Source organism: Delphinapterus leucas, chromosome 2 (assembly GCF_059928025.1).
Source record: "Delphinapterus leucas isolate spDelLeu-1000000601 "Yukka" chromosome 2, BTC_Dleu_Yukka2, whole genome shotgun sequence".
Lineage (NCBI taxonomy): Eukaryota > Metazoa > Chordata > Mammalia > Artiodactyla > Monodontidae > Delphinapterus > Delphinapterus leucas.
In genome coordinates, this window is record NC_143130.1 from 106,673,485 (window position 1) to 106,695,319 (window position 21,835).

General features: G+C 38.3%; 1 protein-coding gene across 7 annotated transcripts in view; it reads right to left on the reverse strand.

Moving 5' to 3' along the window:
- LOC115803651 (sal-like protein 2) overlaps positions 1 to 21,835 on the reverse strand; it is a 900,219-nt gene that overhangs the window by 723,508 nt on the left and 154,876 nt on the right. For 5 of the 7 annotated variants that reach the window (XR_016391489.1, XR_016391490.1, XR_016391491.1 and 2 more), the window contains exon 3: positions 21,600 to 21,722. The gene's annotated coding sequence lies outside the window, so the exon portion shown is untranslated. Of the gene's footprint in view, positions 1 to 636; positions 4,783 to 21,599; positions 21,723 to 21,835 lie in introns of those variants that run through there. The other 2 variants (XR_016391494.1, XR_016391496.1) reach the window with 2 other exon arrangements.

The following is a 21,835-nucleotide window of genomic DNA, read 5'->3' on the forward strand; positions in this document are numbered from 1 at the left end:
ATGTTTTTTTTTCTTGTGAAAGTTGGTCAATTTTGTTATTTCCGCACATAGTTTATTATTTGCTACCTTTACTTTATTTATCTCGCTACTTTTTCTAGTTCTTTGAGTTGCAAGTTTGACTATTGATTCTCAACATTTCTTCTTTCCTAACAAATATAATTTAAATCCATAAATTTGCCTCTAATTACAATTATTCCTTGACTTCCAGTGGGGTTATGTCCCAATAAACCCATCATAAGATGAAAATATCTTAAGTCAAAAGTGCATTTAATACACCTAAACTCCGGACATGATAGCTTAGCCTAGCTTACCTTGAACGTGCTCAGAACACTTATATTAGCCTACAGTTGGGCAAGATTATCTAACACAAAGCCTATTTTATAATATGGTGCTGACTATCTCATGTAATTTATTGAATACTGTACTGAAAACAAAAAGCAGAGTGGTTGTCTGGGTTCAGACCGGTTTTGTTTTGTTTTTTTTAACATCTTTATTGGAGTATAATTGCTTTACAATGGCGTGTTAGGTTCTGCTTTATAACAAAGTGAATCAGCTATACATATACATATATCCCCATATCTCCTACCTCTTGTGTCTCCCTCCCACCCTCCCTATCCCACCCCTCTAGGTGGTCACAAAGCACTGAGCTGATCTCCTTGTGCTATGCAGCTGCTTCCCACTAGCTATCTATTTTACGTTTGGTACTAGTGTGATGGTCGTTTACCCTTGTGATCCAGTGACTGGCTGGGAGCTGTCCAGCATCAAAAGAGAGCATCATACTAGCCCAGGAAAAGATCAAAATTCAAAATTTGAAGTGTGGTTTCTACTTAATGCCTATCACTTTCATACCATCATAAAGTCAGAAAACCGTAAGTCAGGGACCTTCTATACTGCTTTTGCTGTATCCCACATGTTTGGATATGTCATATATTCATTATTATTCAACTACAATGTTTGGTAATTTCCATTTGAAGTGGGGATTTTATGTCCCATGATGATATTTCCAGGGACGTAAGAATGGCCAAATCCTGCCCTGCTCACCACTGGGAAGATTCCTGAGGATGCTTATATGTATTAGCTTCATACAAATGGAAAGTGAAGAAGGACTTTCAGCCGAACCAGGACCTGATTACCTCTAAAGCAGGAAAGGTGGGTTGAGGTTCAGGCCTAAGTGGAGTTTCCTACTTCCTTCTGAATCCAGAAAAGCAAGCTCAGAATTCCTATAAGGATGAGTAGGAGAGATAGGCCACGCCTCAAACTAGCCAAGGGTTGACTTGACTTTCAAGTATCTGAGCTGAAATAGAAAGAGAAAGAGGTAGCCAATCACAGGGTACTAAATTAGCTCTCCTTAGATTTGCTTATTATCACAGGTAGGCAAAGACTTAAAATGCAAGCGATATAAGCAGAGTGAGTGGAGTCTTGAGTCCTACATTTTAAGTTAGACTAAGGACTAATTTCCTACTCATAAATGGACTGCGAACAAAAGAATCAGCCCTCCTCACCCCTCCCGTGTGGGGAGGGGAAGAGGCAAGGTCTACAAAGAAGGAAAGCAGAAGTGGAAATTTCCTGATTTAGGCAAAGAGAGGTATTCTTTTATCCACGCCATCTGGTTTTGTTTAATTTTAATCTCTTGGGTTTACAGCTTTAAAGTCTGCCCAATGTGATCAGGGAAAGAGATCAGAGAATTATCATGGGATCCTTGTTTCCACCTGCCCTTATTTTGTCATTCGCATCATTACCACAATCATCTTTGTTATCATTTATGGAACACTTACCATATGCCAAGTCCATTGCTAAGCACTTTACAACTCATTTTATAATCTAAAAACCGCAAAGTAATATTAACCCATCCTCAGTTGAGGAAAACTAAGGCTTAAGAATGTTTAAAGATGAAGGGATTTCTGAGATAAAGTAAATGCTGCAGGCAATATAAGATGAGATTAAAAAATAAAAACTCCAGAGTTAACCAATTGGACAGTATTTGTCAAATTTTACTGTACATTTAAGAATCACATTTAGAAAAAATATGTCTTATTCTGATCAACAGATTCTGATTCAATAGGTCTGGCATGAGGTTGGGGGTTTACTTTTTTAGTGAGTTACTTGATGATTTTGGTTCAAGGGACTGGGAGATTTTGCTCTGAAAAACACTATAAATGGAAGACTGCTGAATTTCAGGAGGATGGATGATATGAAAATGTATGTGTTGTGTATTCACTTAGATGTTAGGTGGTTAGAGAACCTCAGAACCCACCTGGGGACACCTAATGCACGTAACACCTTATTCTGATTAAACCATATCCTATTTTGATTAGTAAAAAAAAAAATCTCTTTTTTAATGATAAACAAGGTAATGACTTTTGTTTTCAACAACAGCAAAAAGAAATTTATCCATGGTTTAATGAATGGTGCGATTTGGTATAAAACTGATGTAAGTGCAAGTTTTTGTCACGTTAATGAGCTACGCCAGCTGTTAGTGGAATGCCTTTTGTAACTGCAGGTACTCAAACGTGAAATGGAGAAAGTCTTAATTCTATGACAAGGGCTATTGTTATGATGATGGATGCTGTTGGATCAAAGATTTTTGTAAGTGTTCGTTGTTTATTTGTTTTCATTCTTTATTTTTAATTAAAAGACAAAACCTCTCTATATGTTAAAGGCCATGAGTCAGTTATTTCTTAATATTTCCTCCTCTGTTCTAAAGTTTAAATATATTATACTTCATAATTTTAATTAATCTTTTAACTCTTTCTGGATTCTTTACAACATTTAAAATTCATATGGAAGAAAGCAATTTACAACATTGATAAAATTTTGTTTATTGCAAAATATAGCACAATAATTATCTAACCTCTGCCTTCATAGTTCTCCTAATAATTTCCAGGAGAGACCACAATGACGACTTATAATTGTTTTATGACCATGTTTAATCTTCTGCCATATCCTCACAGCTAGGCTTTCCTTTTCCTGTATCTGTGGTGATTTGGTTGGTGCAGGGCTTATTATTGAATTTTGTTCCTCAAGCTCATCTAATTGGTAAATATTAATTGATTTACTAATATTATTGGAATATATTTAATTATAATATATATTTATAAATTACGCAATATAAAATATTGGACTATATATGTATATTTTTTTATTTTGTCTTAAGAATTAGAAACCTTTATTTAGAATCACTTATAGAAACAAAGAGATTTTTTTTCCATTTAGATAAATAAGATGTACTCTGGAGCATTTTTCATTGTTACAAATTTGGCAGCTGGGACCCAGAACTAGGGACCAAGAGGCATTAAGCATTCATCATTTTCCATTAAGAACAACTCACAGCCAGGCACTCTAGGATTTATGAAGAAGTAACTGTACAGACCCTGCAACCCCTGATCTTCACTTCTTTAGCTGAAGTGAGGGATGGAGCAGTCAGCAGAGGAGTATCATCAGAGTGTTCCACTTTCCCCATGAGCCACTTCAGACATCGCTATCCTAAAATACTTGCTTTTAAAGACAGAGATCATCGGAGTAAAAAGGAAAACTGCATGGCATTCTGTCTTTGGATATCTGTTTCTGGAGCAGATTTTGATCTATTTTTTCATCTACTTCAGCAGAAGATGAGGAAATCAGAGAAGGATGGTACAGTGAAGGGGGGCAGCATTGGGGCTGCCTGGGTGTCTCCATGAGGCACAGTGAGGAAGAGTGAGTGCTGTGTCCCACAGGTGCCACCTCTGAAGGCAGCAGGCCTGAGTCATCAGCCAGTTCTCCACCAGGAAAAGGGGAGACAAGGGGCCATGGGGAGTGCTTCCAGAATGGGATCTGACAGGGAGGGGAAGATCCTGCCTTGAGGAGGCTCCTGAGGGTCCCCGGCTGCGCTCTCACAGGGATGCTCGCACATCGAGGCCATCAGTGGTTGGGCAGGAAAGCAGTGCACCCAAAGGTATACACCAGTAAATGAGAAAGTGTCTGCCATTAAAAAAAAATTCTTCTTAATTTCTGTTTCTTCCCTAACCTCAAGGGAATTAGAACCAAAGAAAAAAGGCAGAGGAAGAGAACAGAGCAAGCCATGCTGACCTTACTGCAGCCAGGAGTCAAGCCTCAGGTTCAAAGAGCAGAAGAGAGAAATGAGGATGGAAGTTTTAACCAGGGCTGCACTGAGATTTATTTAATACATGAAAGTGGCCCAGAGGACTTGTGGTTTTCTTTCCAAGATGTCTCTAGGGGATAAGGTTCAATGTTCCTCCAAGGACCCATCGATACTTATGCCTCCTTGCTTTACTCGGATACTCTCTCCTCTCCCCCTTGCTCCACTTACAAAATGCTTATTTTGCCTCAGGTAGGCTAACTTGTATTATTTCAGTGTATCATCTCCTAAATCTGTAACTGATGCTTGTCCTTTGATTTGCCTATAGGACTAAAACTTTTGAAATAAAATGGTAAGCAAGGCAGCTTTATTTTTTTCCCAGCAGTACATCCTTTCCCTGAAGTGATGAGCTGAGAATCACCCATCTGCCTGAATGAAGGAAACATCATGTGGTTTTAAAAATGAAAAAAAGCAAAAACTCTGTAAATACTGCAACAATTGTCTTGTTACACACAGTGATCATTCTAAAAACTTAAATGACCAAAACTGTCCTATCTGTAACATGAGACGCACATCTAAGCTGTTCTCTTCCATTATCCGTACAGTAACTTTACAAAAGCTGGTAGGTGGACTTGCCTGGGATCTGGTGACGGCATTCATGTGTTCAGTCGCAAGAGGGGCCTGCTGTGTCTCTGTCAGTAACGTCCCTGATCAGATGGGGAAAGAGTAGTTAGCTCACATGCAATATTGAAGTCATGTGGAAACTATGACAAATGATATATTTTATTCTCTTTGTTATAAGCAGAATAGTCTGGGCACAGCTTCCAAACATTCAATGATTCCTGGCCTTGTCCCAATCCATTATGAAAGGTTTTCTTGCTACTTAAAATGGGATGACACACAAAGGGGAAGACAGGAAGTGGCTATGCAACTTTCCAGCTTAATTGATCCATTTTTGTCAATTTTTTTGTAGGAACAAAGAAAAGTGTAATTTTTTTTCCAATGGGAAGAGAATTACTTTTCCTCAATCTCTTTTAGTTCTCTTAAACTTGAGAAGATAACAAGAAAACGTTTTCAAGTCTACTCCCCCTTCTTTCTTACAGTGTCTTTCCTTTTTTCTCTCCTTTCTCTCCTGGCCAGTCCAGTCTGTGTTGGGGCTGCTAGGCACACGCAGAGAATGGGGAAAGACCAGTTATGAACAGGGCGTAAGGATGAGTGCCAGGTCTATTGTTTCCTTTATACCAAGACATGCCGTCTATAAATACCCTCCTAGTAACACATGATCCCTAGAAACATTTTAGGAGACCAGAGAATCGGGCAACTTGGCTTCTGGGTTAGGATCTGACCTTAACTTTCTCAGTCACTTTGAGCACATCACCCTCTGTATCTGAGTCTCATTTACTCTTTCTTGTCATTTTTTAAAAAGTATTTCTTTTCTTTAAAATTTTTATGAATTTATTTATTTTATTTTTGGCTGTGTTAGGTGTTCGGTGCAGCGCACGGGCTTTCCCTAGGTGCGGAGAGCGGGAGCTACTCTTCGTTGCAGTGCGCGGGCTTCTCATTGTGGTGGCTTCTCTTGTGGAGCATGGGCTGTAGGCACCTGGGCTTCCGTCGTTGCGGCACACGGGCTCAGTAGTTGTGGCTCACGGGCTCTAGAGCACAGGCTCAGTAGTTGTGGTGCATGGGCTTAGTTGCTCTGTGGCATGTGGGATCTTCCCAGACCAGTGCTCGAACCCGTGTCCCCTGCATTGGCAGGCAGATTCTTAACCACTGCACCACCAGGGAAGCCCCATCTTTCTTGTCATTTAGAGAGACTTTCCCCCTCCTCTCAAGGCCGTATAAGACTTGGTGTTCTTCCTGAATAGGCCACAGTAATGCCAATAAAAATTCCATTAGAAAAATCTTTTAACTTGCTTATGAACTAAACGTTGTTCAACCGAAAATAAACAGCATAGAGACTTCCTACTCCAGTTCTTAATGTACACTTTTTCATACACAAAAAGAGAAAGTGAAAAGAAAATCACATCATTTGGCTTAGCAGTGGGAGACGTGCCCACAAGATGTCAGTATATGTTAGAACTAATACACAAATTCAGTAAAGTTGCAGGATACAAAATGAATACACAAAAATCAGTTGTGTTTCCACATACTAATAACAAACTATCAGAAGGTGATGTTAAGAAAACAATTCCATCTACAATTGCATCGGACAGAAAATATTTAGGAATAAATTTAAACAAGGAAGTGAAAAACCTGTACATTGAAATCTATAAGACATTGATTAAGGAAACTGAGAAGACAAAAATAAATGGGAAGATACTTTGTTCTCATGGACATAAAAAATTAAATTGTTTTAATATCCATAGTACCCAAAGCAATCTACAGATTGAATGAAATCCTTGTCAAAATTCTATGGCACTTTTCACAGAAATAGAACAAAAAAATCCTGAAATTTGTATGGTACCAAAATAGACCACCAATAGCCAAAGCAATCTAGAGAAAGAGGAACAAAACTGAGGGCATCACATTTGCTTATTTCAAACTATATTACAAAGTTATAGTAGTCAAAACACTGGTACTGGCATAAAAACAGACACATTGATCAATGGAGCAGAATGGAGAGCCCAAATATAAGGCCCTGTTGTCTAGGTGCTCCGGCCTGGTGTCAGGCCTGAGCCTCTGCGGTGGGAGAGCTGAGTTCAGGACATTGGACCACTAGAAACCTCCCGGCCACATGTAGTATCAATCAGTGAGAGCGCTCCCAGAGATCTCCACCTCAATGTTAAGACCCTGCTCCACCCAATGGCCAGCAAGCTCCAGTGCTGGACACCCTATGCCAAACAACTAGTAAGACAGGAACACAGCCTTACCCATCAGCAGAGAGGCTGCCTAAAATGATATTAAGCTCACAGACACCACAAAACACACCACTGGACGCAGCCCTGACCACCAGAAAGACAAGATCCAACCCCACCCACCAGAACAAAGACACCAGTCCACTCCACGAGGAAGCCTACACAAGACACTGAACTAACCTTATCCAATGGGGGCAGACACCAAAAGCAAGGGGAATTATGAACCTGCAGCCTGCAAAAAGGAAACCCCAAACACAGTAAGTTAAACAAAATGAGAAGACAGAGAAATATGCAGCAGAGGAAAGAGTAAGGGAAAAACCCACCAGAGCAAAAAATATGAAGAGGAAATAGGCAGTCTACCTGAAAAAGAATTCGGAGTAATGATAGGAAGGATGATCCAAAATCTTGGAAATAGAATGGAGAAAATACAAGAAACGTTTAACAAGGACCTAGAAGAACTAAAGAGCAAACAAACAATGATGAACAACAAAATAAATGAAATTAAAAATTCTCTAGAAGGAATCAATAGAGAATGACTGAGACAGAAGAACAGGTAAGTGACCTGAAAGAGAGAATAGTGGAAATAACTACCACAGAGCGGAATAAAGAAAAAAGAATGAAAAGAATCAACGACAGTCTGGCACAAAATTAAATGCACCAACATTCGAATTATAGGGGTCCAGAAGAAGAAAAGAAAAGGAAAGGGACTGAGAAAATACTGGAAGAGATTATAGTTGAAAACTTCCCTATTATGGAAAAGGAAATTGTCAGTCAAATCTAGGAAGTGCAGACAGTCCCATACAGGATAAATCCAAGGAGAAACATGCCAATTCACATATTAATCAAACTATCAAAAGTTGAATACAAAGAAAAAATATTAAAGGTAGCAAGGGAAAAACAACAAATAATATACAAGGGAATGCCCATAAGGATAACAGCTGATCTTTCAGCAGAAACTCTGCACGCCAGAAGGGAGTGCCAGGACATATTTTAAGTGATGAAAGGGAAAAACCTACAACCAAGATTACTCTACCCAGCAAGGATCTCATTCAGATCTGACGGACAATTTAAAACCTTTAAGACAAGGAAAAGCTGAGAGAGTTCAGCACCACCAAACCAACTTTACAACAAATGCTAAAAGAACTTCTCTAGGCAGGAAACACAAGACAAGGAAAAGACCTACAATAACAAACCCAAAACAATTAAGAAAATGGGAATAGGAACTACATATTGATAATTACCTTGAATGTAAATGGATTAAATGCTCCAACCAAAAGACATAGACTGGCTGAATGGATACAAAAGCAAGACCTGTATATATGCTGTCTCCAAGAGACCCACTTCAGACCTAGGGACACATACACACTGAAAGTGAGGGGATGGAAAAAGATATTCCATGCAAATGGAAGTCAAAAGAAAGCTGGAGTAACAATTCTCATATCAGACAAAACAGAGTTTAAAATAAAGACGACTACAAGAGACAAAGAGCGACACTACATAATGATCAAGGGATCAATCCAAGAAGATATAACAATTGTAAATATTTATACACCCAACGTAGGAGCACCTCAATACATAAGGCAAATGCTAATAGCCATAAAAGGGGATATTGACAGTAACACAATCATAGTAGTGGACTTTAACACCGCACTTTCAGCAGTGGACAGATCATCCAAAATGGAAATAAATAAGGAAACACAAGCTTTAAATGACACATTAAACAACATGGATTTAATTGACATGTATAGGACATTCCATCCAAAACAACAGAATACTTTCTTCTCAAGTGCTCATGGAATATTCTCCAGGATAGATCACATCTTGGGTCACAAATCCAGCCTTGGTAAATTTAAGAAAATTTAAATTATATCAAGTATCTCTTCTGACCACAACACTATGAAACTAGATATCAATTACAGGAAAAGAACTGTAAAAAATGCAAACACATGGAGGCTAAACAATACACTACTAAATAACCAGGAGATCACTGAGAAATCAAAGAGGAAACCAAAAACTACCTAGAAACAAATGACAATGAAAACACGACGACCCCAAACATATCGGATGCCCCAAAAGCAGTTCTAAGAGGGAAGTTTATAGCAATACAATCCTACCTTAAGAAACAAGAAAAAGCTCAAATAAACAACCTAACCTTACACCTAAAGCCATTAGAGAAAGAAGAACAAAAGAACCCCAAATTTAGCAGAAGGAAAGAAGTCATAAAGATCAGATCAGGAATAAATGAAAAAGAAATGAAGGAAACAATATCCAAGATCAATAAAACTAAAAGCTCTTTCTTTGAGAAGATAAACAAATTGATAAACCACTAGTCAGACTCATCAAGAAAAAAGGGAAGGAGACTCAAATCAACAGAAGTAGAAATGAAAAAGGAGAAGTAACAATTGACACTGCAGAAATACAAAGGATCATGAGGGATTACTACAAGCAACTATATGCCAATAAAATGGACCACCTGGAAGAAATAGACAAATGCTTAGAAAAGCACAACTTTCTGAGACTGAACCAGGAAGAAATAGAAAATATAAATAGACCAATCACAAGCACCGAAATTGAAAGTGTGATTAAAAATCTTCCCACGAACAGAAGCCCAGGATCAGTTGGCTTCACAGGCGAATTCTATCAAACATTTAGAGAAGAGCTAACACCATCCTTCTCAAACTCTTGCAAAATATAGCAGAGGCAGGAACACTCCCAAACTCATTCTATGAGGCCACCATCACCCTGATACCAAAACCAAAGGTGTCACAAAGAAAGAAAACTATAGACCAATATCACTGATGAACATAGATGCAAAAATCCTCAACAAAATACTAGCAAACAGAATCCAACAACACATTAAAAGGATCATAAACCATGATCAAGTGAGCTTTATCCCAGGAATGCAAGGATTTTTCAGTATATGCAAATCAATCAATGTGATACACCATATTAACAAACTGAAGGATAAAAAACATATGATCATCTCAATAGGTGCAGAAAAAGCTTTCAACAAAATTCAACACCTGTTTATGATAAAAGCTCTCCAGAAAGTAGGCATAGAGGGAACTTACCTCAACGTAATAAAGGCCATATGTGACAAACCCACAGCCAACATCATCCTCAATGGTGAAAAACTGAAACCACTTCCTCTAAAATCAGGAACAAGACAAAGGTTGTCCACTCTCGCCACTATTATTCAAAATAGTTTTGGAAGTTTTAGCCAGAAAAACAAATAAAAGGAATCCAAATCAGAAAAGAAGAAGTAAAGCTGTCACTGTTTGCAGACGACATGCTACTATACATAGAGAGTCCTAAAGATGATACCAGAAAACTACTAGAGCTCATCAATGAATCTGGTAAAGTAACAGGGTACAAAATTAATGCACAGAAATCTCTTGCATTCCTATACACTAATGATGAAAAATCTGAAAGAGAAATTATGGAAACACTCCCATTTACTATTGCAACAAAAAGAATAAAATACCTAGGAATAAACCTACCTAAAGAGACAAAAGACCTGTATGCAGAAAACTATAAGACACTGATGGAAGCAATTAAACAGATTTCTTCAGATTGAGAAACAGATAGAGAGATATACCATGTTCTTCAATTGGAAGAATCAACATTGTGAAAATGACAATACTACCCAAAGCAATCTACAGATTCAAAGCAATCCCTATCAAACAAACAATGGCATTTTTTTTTTTACAGAACTAGAACAAAAACTTTTAAAATTTGCATGGAAACACAAAAGACCCTGAATAGGCAAAGCAATCTTGAGAAAGAAAAATGGATCTGGAGGGATCAGGCTCCCTGACTTCAGAATATGCTACAGGGCTACAGTAATCACGACAGTATGGTACTGGCACAAAAACAGAAGTATAGATCAGTGAAACAGGATAGAAAGCCCAGAGATAAACCCACGCACATATGATCACCTTATCTTTGATAAAGGAGGCAAGAATATACAATGGAGAAAAGACAGCCTCTTCAATAAGTGGTGCTGGGAAAACTGGACAGCTACATGTAAAAGAATGAATTAGAACACTTTCGAACACCATACACAAAAATAAACTCAGAATGGATTACAGACCTAAATGTAAGACCAGACACTATCAAACTCTTAGAGGAAAACATAGGCAGAACACTCCTTGACATAAATCACAGCAAGATCTTTTTTGACCCACCTCCTAGAGAAATGGAAATAAAAACAAAAATAAACAAATGGGACCTAATGAAACTTAAAAGCTTTTTCACAGCAAAGGAAATCATAAACAAGACAAAAAGATAACCCTCAGAATGGGAGAAAATATTTTGTTGCAAACGAAGCAACTGACAAACAATTAATCTCCAAAATATACAAGCAGCTCATGCAGCTCAATATCAAGGAAACAAACAACCCAATCCAAAACTGGGCAGAAGATCTAAATAGACATTTCTCCAAAGAAGATATACAGATTGCCAACAAATGCATGAAAAGATGCTCAACATCACTACTCATTAGAGAAGTGCAAATCAAAACTACAATGAGGTATCACCTCACACTGGTCAGAATGGCCATCATCAAAAATTCTACAAACAATAAATTTTAGAGAGGGTGTGGAAAAAGGGAACCCTCTTGCACTGTTGGTGGGAATGTAAATTGATTCAGCCACTATGGAGAACAGTATGGAGGTTCCTTAAAAAACTAAAAACAGAACTATCATATGACCCAGCAATCCCACTACTGGGCATATACCCTGAGAAAACCGTAATTCAAAAAGAAGCATGTACCACACTGTTCATTGAAACCCTATTTACAATAGCCAGGACATGGAAGCAACCTAAATGTCCATGGACAGATGAATGAATAAAGAAGATGTGGCACATATATACAATGGAATATTACTCAGCCATAAAAAGAAACGAAATTGAGTTTTTTGTAGTGAGGTGGATGGACCTGGAGTCTGTCATACAGAGTGAAGTAATTCAGAAAGAGAAAAACAAATACCGTATGCTAACACATATATGTGGAATCTAAAAAAAAAGGAAAAAAGTTCTGATGAACTTAGGGGCAGGACAGGAGCAAAGACACAGATGTAGAGAATGGATTTGAGTACACAGGGAGGGGGAAGGGTAAGCTGGGACGAAGTGAGTGAGTAGCACTGACATATATACACTACCAAATCTAGAATAGATAGCTAGTAGGAAGCAGCTGCATCGCACGGGGAGATCACCTCGGTGCTTTGTGCCCACCTAGAGGGGTGTGATAGGGAGGGTCGGGGGGAGATGCAAGAGGGAGGGGATATGGGGATATATGTATACATATAGTTGATTCACTTTGTTATAAAGCAGAACCTAACACAACATTGTAAAGCAATTATACTCCAATAAAGATGTTAAAAAATAAAAGTAAAAATAAACCCATGTGTACATAGTCAATTAATTCATGAAAAAGAAGCCAAAAATATACTTTCAGGAAAGGAAAGTCTCTTCAATAAATGGTGTTAAGAAGAATGGAAAGCCCTATGCAAAAGAATGAAACTGGACACTTATCTTACACCATACACAAAAATCAACTCAAATTGGATTAGAGACTTGAACATAGACCTAACCCAATAAAACTCCTAGAAGAAAGCATACGGAGCAAATTCCTTCACATCAGTCTTGGCAGTGATTTTTTGTATTTGACACCAAAAGCAAAGACAACAAAAGCAGTAATAAACAAGTGGAACTACATCAAACTGTGAGGCAAAAGAAACCATGAACAAAATGAGAAGGCAATCTAGGGAATGGGAGAAAATATTTTCCAATTATATATCTGATAAGGGGTTAATATCAAAATATATTAAAATATCATATGATCAATAGAAAAAGCAATCTGATTAAAAAATAGGCAGATCATCTGAATAAACATTTTCCCAAAGAAGCCATACAAATGGCCAATGGGTGAATTAGAAGATACTCAACACGACTAATAATCAGGGAAATGAAAATCAAAATGAAAATGAGGTATCACCTTACACCTGTTAGAATGGCTATTACCAAAAACAAAAGAAAAACAGTGTTGGTAAGAATGTAAAGAAGAGGGAACCCTGTGAACTGTCAGTGGAAACATAAATTAGTGCAATGTCTATGGCAAACAGTATGGAGATGCCTCAAAAAAATTAAAACGAGCACTACTATACGATCCAGCATTTCCACTTCTGGGTATATACCTGAAGGAAATAAAAGCACCATCTCAAAAAGATATCTCTTCATTGCAGCTCATCTACAATAGCCAAGACTTGGAAACAACCTAAGTGTCCACTGACAGATGAATGAACAAGGATAATGTCATAAAAAAAAAAAAAAGAAACCCTGCCATTTACAACATGGATGAAACTTGAGGGCATAATGTTAAGTGAAGACAAAGTCAAATACTGTATGAAAATTAAAATTTAAAAAATACTGTATGAAATCACTTGTATGTGGAATCTAAAGCACAGGCACAGACACACACACACACACACACACACACACACACAGACACAGCAGAACTCATAGGTACAGAGAACAGATTGGCGATTGTCAGAATCAGTGGGGATGGGGGTGGGAGTCTGTGAAGGTGTTCAACAGGTACAAACTTCCAGTTAAAGATAAATTACTCCTGGGGATGCAATGTACAGCATGATGACTATATTTAAAATTTGAAAACAAAGATGTCACTATATGAATTCCCCTGGTCTCAAAGTTTGATTTGCTTTTTTTATAGTAGTTTGAACAGTTTAATAACAAATTTGGGATGGAATGTATATATGAGTAGAGTAGCTTTCACTTGAATGCAATATACAAGATTAAAATAAGATATAATGCCTAGGTGGGAATGCATGGTCAGCATGAGAAAACAGTCATCAAGGATGTCACAGGGAGGGACTAGGGAAGATCTGGGAACCCCAGTAGTGATTCTGTGCCCTCATATGATATGTGAATTTGGAATTCCCATAAAGGAATCAAGGAGAGTATGAAGACAATCTACAACAGAATAACTCAGTTATTCTCATTGGGGTTTCTTTATGAGGTGCTGAAACAAAAATAAAATGCTTAAAATTTGATCATTTGGCATAAACAACTTCATTAGATGAAATTTCAGGATAAAATGGAAAAGAATCTTCATTCTTTCAATGTCAAGAGAAGGAAATATTTTTATTTTGGAAAGCGTTTATACTGTTAATAGTTTTTATATTTTCACTGGTTAAACAGTATGTTATGAGAAGCTTTGTCTTCGTGACAACTATAACAATAATTATAGAATTGCACCAAACAATGTATGTGCACTCATGACAAACACATGGCCAAATATTTGGATTTAGAGGACCTGTGGATCCTTGCTTCCTACAACTTCTAATAAGTTAAGCATAGCGTTACATCACAAGTGAATATGATTTTACTGCCACTACCATTTGTTATTCCAGTACACAACTGGAGATATAACAGAAGTCAGAACCCTGTTTTGTTCTCATTTGTCTGAGTGATATTTGCTGTTGTGAAGTTACCAGTTCCCATGATTTGGCGGGTAAGTAGGAAGGAAGGGGGGTGATGGCTTCTTGCTTATCTTTTATAGGGAAGTCGAGGATCAGTGAACATATTTCACCTTAGAATCGAAATTGGAGGCAAGAAAACAATCAGAAGAACATGAATGAATATTTGCAAACACAGCATGATTCATAATGAATTTGTTTCTGGTAAGCCCTTCAGATTCCATCACAGATTAATTTACTAAATTTGGAAATTTGAAGTAATAAATCTCCTTCCCATATGTCCTTCAATATTGATCACTGGACTGTCCTTTACTATATATAATCATTTATCATTAAACCACAAGGAAAGGGAGAACAATGTTTAAGGCAGGCCAAATCTCCCAACCTGGGTGTTATACACATTCAGACTTCATCCACCCACAAACTACATTTCAGAGACAGCTGCTATAGTGCAGCTGAGGGACCTTGCACCTTTACTGTCAGGAGCTCAGAGCAGGGCCATTTCAACAAGGGGGAAATCCTGCCATTATGCTGCTCCCCAGACTGCTGTGGGCATTCATGGCTCTCCTCTGCTTAGCTACACATAATTGCAAACCAGGGCCTCGGCTGCCTGTCAGCACTCAGAGGTGAAACGGGACAGAGGAGTAGATGTCTCAACTAAAAATACACTCTCACCCCTGCGACACTCATTAATGAGTTATTTTGACCTTAAAGTCAAAGGACTAGCACTGTTTTAGAGACCTTGTCTGTACTTTCTTTTCTACTTGTCTATTTGCCTTTGGTTCTTTTATTTTAATTCTTCCGTTAAAACAATGAAACCAAATGGAAGATTGACAGCTACATTCCACAAGAACGTGTAACAGTATACAAAACGTCAGTTACCAACTTCTGTGGCATTGACATGTACTGAGTGTTTACAGCCTGTAGATAACATGTTTTGTAGGAGTGCATTATAGCATTGTGTCACAGAAAGATCTGGCATGCTTATCTTGACTTTATTTTACAAAGAGAAAAATAATCAGCTCCTCACAAGTGAGACTGAACACTTTGGACCAATGGGATAGAAAATGTGACATCAAGACAAGCATAGGACACATGATCTACTAAGTACAGTTCTACTTGGGGAGGCAACAGGACTGAAGATCCGGAATATCCTGATCTTCCTCAAAGTCTAATAAATAAGACTCAATGTCAGGTTTCAAAAGAATATATTATTCCTGTTATAATTTCATGAAAACATAAAAAACTGAATAGATTCTGAAAATCCGAGGGGCTGATTTTTTAACATTTCATGTTAAAGTAACTTTATTTAGTGAAAAATCTAAATAGAGCCCTAGAACCCGGTTAAAAAAAAGAGATACATTAATTATTTTGGATAATATTGCCTTTCACCAAGAAAGTTGAAAATCTGTGAGTTTTTAAAGAACTCCACTGATTCAGAATGGAGAAAAGTAAAGAGAGGCTAAAAAAATGACCAGTAAGTAGATGACAAGAAGGGTGCATACCCTATACTAAATTCTATTTTAAATGGACCGGCAAAATTATTCTGCTGAATAATTATCAACGCATGTCAACCTGTTTAATCTGTAGTTCCCCTCAGCTCAAAACTTTAATACTAATTTTTCCATGCTCCTTTTCAGATACTGCCTAACAATTACCGTGGGAAGAAAAGTAGACATAGTTTTGTGGTGAGCCAGGCTTTTTCCCCATCTGTGCACTGACCACGTGGTCTATGAACATAAAACCCTACTTCCTGTTTGGAGGAGTGACACAGGAACCCAGGTACTATGTATATGTGCTGCTAGGCCCTCAAAGACACTGAGCTCTCAGCTTGAGGCAGAACTGAAAACATATGTGCAGGGGAATTCTTGCCATATGGTGCTCTCCAGCCTGCAATGGGTATTCCTGGCCTTCATCTTCTCTGGTAGGGATGGTTCCAAATATGGGTACAAATGTTCAGGTTGAAAGGACTGCACACAGGCACATGGTACTTCACATGGACTTGGGGAGGAAAGGAGGATTGGAGAAAAGAAAGCTTATCATGATTTCAATTTGGTTTTTCTTTGGGTCCTAAATTAGTCTAATTCCTACATTATTTTGTTCACTACTTCAGCTCTGTTTTCTGATTTTTTCCCACAGGATTTGGTGCGGCCCAGAAAGTTACTCAAGTCCAGCCAGCCATATCCAGTCAGCTAGGGGAGGCGGTCACCTTGAGCTGTCAGTATGAAACAAGCTGGAGCTGGTACAATATTTTTTGGTATAAGCAGCTTCCCAGTGGAGAGATGACTTTCCTTATTTATCAGAGTTCTTCTGGCCAAAATGCAAAGAATGGCCGCTATTCTGTAAACTTTCAGAAAAGACATAAATTCATCAGCCTCACCATTTCAGCCTTACTGGTGGAAGATTCTGCAAACTACTTCTGTGCTCTCTGGGAACTCACAGTGCTTGAAGTAATAGGAAAAGCCAAACAAAAACCCCAGAGCTCAATAAGAGAGAGCCCCCTTCCTGCGGGAGCCACGCTGAAAGGCACACCTGCAGACCCCAGACAAGAAATGGTACTCCTGTGGTTGCTTAATCTGTGGTCTGGATCAGGAGATTTAATTCTAAATAAAATCTCCTGCTATCTCACTTGGGAACAGATGTCCAGAGTAACTTTCTACTAATACATACTCAGTCTTGAATTTTTGACTTTAAGTCCATCACACAGAACATGTGTAAAATTGTCTAAAGTTGAAAACTTGCTCCATAATAATTTAAAGTGGCAGTTCCACCTAAAGACACTCACATCACAAACCTGTGTCTAGTTATCTGAAATGGTCATGAAAATCATTGCCTTAGTCCTTTCCTCTTAGACTTTGTGTCAGGGTACAATCAGAGAAGCAAATCACAAGTGATCTAGAATAAGAGACTCACTGTAGAGAATAGAACTCAGGCAATAGCTAGAGCTGGTGGAGGGGTCTATACAAAGCTGTTATCTTTGCATCTGGTGTTGAGCCTGAATTCAGTGTTAGTCAGTAGAGTGTCATTTGGGAAGGAAAGGTGGATGTGGACAAAAGCATGGACAGACTGTGACATGTACAGATACTAGAACCCATGAGGACAATGGTACACACAAAGACACACTAAAACTTGTCTGTCTCTCACCTCCTTCAGTCTCACAATGGTGGGTGACCTCAAGGAAAAGTGGGTGTCATTTGCCCTCATGCTACATGCATACTTGGTCCAAGACAAAAGAGAAGATGAGGAGGAGATCGGGTGGGCGGTAGAGGAGTTGTGAGTCAACAATAAGATGAGCTAGTTCATCAGCAGCCACATGTGTGAGTTGCCCAGTTCCTGGAGCCCTGCACCAACCAGCAGAGCATAAAAAAGGTGGCTACTTCATGACAACTACCTTCTAAACCTTGCGCAAGTCTTTTCTGTGGCCAACCCTAACCCAGAACAATACAGGGAAGCAAATTCTGGGACATAGATTTCCAGATAGCTGAGACACTACAAAGCTACTACAGTACCCTCTATGTCAACTAGTCACCCATCTATACCTCTTTTAACAACACAACTTTCAAATAAACACAACAGCAAAACTATGCTTCCTGTTAATAAGATGCAGTTATTCCCCATTCAACCAAAACCAAGCTAACCCTCTCCCGAAGAGAGTACACCAAGTTAATTTATCCATTTTGGGGTGGTGTTCTTTCCTCTTATACCTCATTCACACTGTCCCATTGAATCCTGCATCTTAACCACTGAGATACAATGAGATATAAGATAAACTTCTACTTGCACTTCATATGTTACCACAGGCAGACAAGTAGGGGAGAGATTTAAAAATGGTTAATGTATACATAACCATATTCATTTCAAAATGAAAAAGAAATTGTCATAAGTATTATAGTTCTTGTTTCTGCAAATGACCACATGATTGTAGGTGGTATTGATAACTACCATCTCCATTACCCATTCCATAACCCATTTGCTCATAGCAAGTACCTTCACTCACTGCTCTACTTGACTTCCTGAAAAACAAGTTTCTGATTCAGGAGCAATGCTATGTGCAAAACCATAAAGATGAATAAGGAATTCTGCAAGTCCACCACTGTGGTTTTGGCAGAAATCTGCAAGGCACTGAAGGCAAACCCAGGGGTCTATTTAAGTGGAAATAATCTTGCCAATACCCAGGGAAAAATCGATATATTGTATTCTAGGAAATATCATTAAGAATGATGCCTGATTTCACATCAGAAGTCACCAAGTGAAAACATTTTTAAAGTGTTAAAAAAAATAAATAAAACTTTGAAACTGGCTTCTTATGAACATGAAAGTATATTTTAAAATTGTCTTTGTTAAAAATCACTGCTAATAGGGGGGAAAGTCAAGGCACAGAATGGTAAACTGTATTTGCAATGCATATTTCTGATAAAGACTCAAATGCAATATATATTAAAAGCTCATGTAAATCAATAAGAAAAGAGTTAATAAGAATGGCAAAAGCTTGGAGCTCCAATTCAGAAATATTATATCCAATAGCTAATAAATATACAAAAATTATCATTATTCATCAGGGAATATTATTATTATTATTCATTAGGGAAATGAAAATAAAACCTCATCAGTGTCCTTTTAGCATCCTGAGTGAATCAGTATGGCTAGAAGAATATGACCTGAGAAGAGAGGGAAAAATAATGACTGTCTCCAGGAAAATAAGTGATTAAGTAAATTTCTTAGAAGCTCCCATCATTGAACTGATGTGAAGAAAACAACAAGCAGTAACAGAACACAGACCCGGACATTGAAGGAAAGGAAGGTTTTACTAGAAAAAAGAAAGTTGGTACTTATTGGGCTTACTATATGTCAGGCACTGTAGTATGCATTTCAGATTCATTATCTAATTCAAATATCATAAACCCTATGAGATAGATTTTATTGTTCCAATTTTTTTAATTTTTCGGAAATGAGACATAACTTTCCTAACTGTGAATATCATCTCTAACTTTTATTGTCAGCCAGAGTGTAGCATTTATGGGGCTCCTAAAGAGCACGGTTTGAACTATGGAGAAGCATTTGGCCCCAGAACAGGGTGGCTGGATGTCTCAGTGATGGTGACATTACTGGTTTAAACAGGAACCTAAAGGGAACTAGGAAAGAAGATGCCAAACCTAGGCACGAATCGCCCCAGGATCAATAGATGAGGAAATCATCCACTAATCAGTTAACAGTGCTGAATGCTTTAGCAAGTTCCTTATGCAATAGTGTGCTGGGAAGAATAAGGGGCTACAGGGAAAGGTATTATTCCTTAAACACTCCAAGCATGTTTCTATATCAAGACCTGTGCTCCTTGCCTTTGTCCTCTCTATTGTGATGTTATGCCCCCAAATATCTACATGGTGCACCTCTGAATTCCTTCATGTCTTTTCTCAAATGTCACCCCTTTGGGAGTCTTTTATCTTTTATCTCTTTAATCTTTCTATTTTCCTTCCTTGAGAATCAGGCTCTAGCACACTGCATGCAGCAAGAAAGAAAGCTGAAGCACTGCCACCTGGTGTCCTGCTCAAATATTTTGTGATGCTTACACTGGCCTCGCTGCTGCCCTCTAGTGACATTGGGTAAAATTGTGGTGAAGCCTAGTCACAATACAGGCTGCCATCGCTGAACCAGTCAGTAAACTTCCCACTGCAGAAATCAGGAGAGAGAGGATTCAGGAGAACTGGCTGGTTTTTTTCTTTTGCTAGCCAGATGTGAAAGTCATTGATTTCAAATGATATATACAACACATGAGATGATTTTGCCTGTAGAGTTATAGGCTACCTTGGAAAGAAAGCTCAGAATTGTTGTGCAAGTTTGGGGTTTCTTCTCTGGTAAGTATAATTGTGTCTACTGCTCTGTGTCCTTTCTTGTAGTATAGCAATATCCTGAGAAGTGGGAGCAAGAGTCAATAATGGGAAAAAATAAACAATTGTAGCAAATACTGGGTGGTATACTCATTTCATATTATAATATGCCCACCCAATCTCTCAATATAACACCTTAATGAATTGACTTCTCATTAACAATAAGAACACGATAGACCATGGATACTTATGATAACACATGAAATCTGCCAGGTAACCTGCTACATATATCTCAGAAAAATACTGAAATTTATCTTGGGCTCGATTCCTCTGCAATTTCAGATTCTGTCTCCCAACACCCCCCCACCCCCCGCACGATTCTGCACATTGCCTGCAGCTGGTTGAGTGCCTAAGCTAGGGAAGGTATTGTGTTGGGTGATTTGAATGTGTGTTCTCACTTAATTCTTACTGGAACCCTGCAAGGCTGGGTCCATCCTACTTTAGGGAGACAGTGTAGCAAAGTGCTTGAGACCAAAGACTTGGGTTGTATTTCTAGATCTACCACTCGGTAGCTGAGTGATCTTCGGAAAATGACTTAATAATTTTTATGCTTCCATTTCCTCATATCTACCATGTGGATATTGATAGAATCTACCATGCAGGGTTCTTATGATAAGTGAATGAGGTGATGAATGCCAGTGCTGAGCCCTGCACCCCCAGAAAGATACTGGCTACTTGCAGAAAAGGGAATTGAACATGAGAGAGGTTCAATACCTTGTCTGGTGTTACAGAGTAAGTGTCAGAGTGGAGCCCTCTCTCCATACCCTGTCTAGAGCAGATGCCTTCCCTCACCCCAAGAGCAACTCTCTAGCTCAATACAATATTGTACTTTTTAAGTGCTTATCACTATCTATAATTATCTTTTTAAAAAATCCATTTATTCAATTCCTCCTCCTCCTACCGCACTGTGGGCCTTTTATATCCTTTCACTACAGAATCCTCTATGAGTAAACAATACTTAGTGCAGGAGGCTCAATTTATATGTGTGTGTGTGTATAAAATAAATGTACAAAAGATAAAATCATTTCTAGAGTCCATGCTATTCAAATACTGATATAAAAGCTTAAGCTGGACTAATCTTTGTGTTGTTTATCTAGAGCTGTCAATATGTATATCCTGCAAGTCACTTCATCTAAGATTTAATTTATGCAATATATCTAGTGATCAATTGGCTTCTCCTCGATATCAGGTAAGGTGGGTTGCTGAAGATTACAGGATTCTACCTTACTAGTTGCATGAATGTCAAGGCTGTTGGAGGTATTCCTGTCTTATTCTGGACACATACCTTCCAATATCCGGGTGAATTTTTCAGTGGATCAGTATTTTCATCAGAAATACGCTTCACAGCAAGTAGGCTTTATGATGGTGTGGTCATACCCACAGTATCCTATTCATCAAGTGGTCTGATCTGGAGGAAAAAAAAAAAAGGAACTTCACTTGTACTAGTTTCTGTTTGTCTAGCAGTCCATCCCTAACCTCAGCCTTTGCACTTCTAAATTGGGAGACATTAATGAGGTTTAT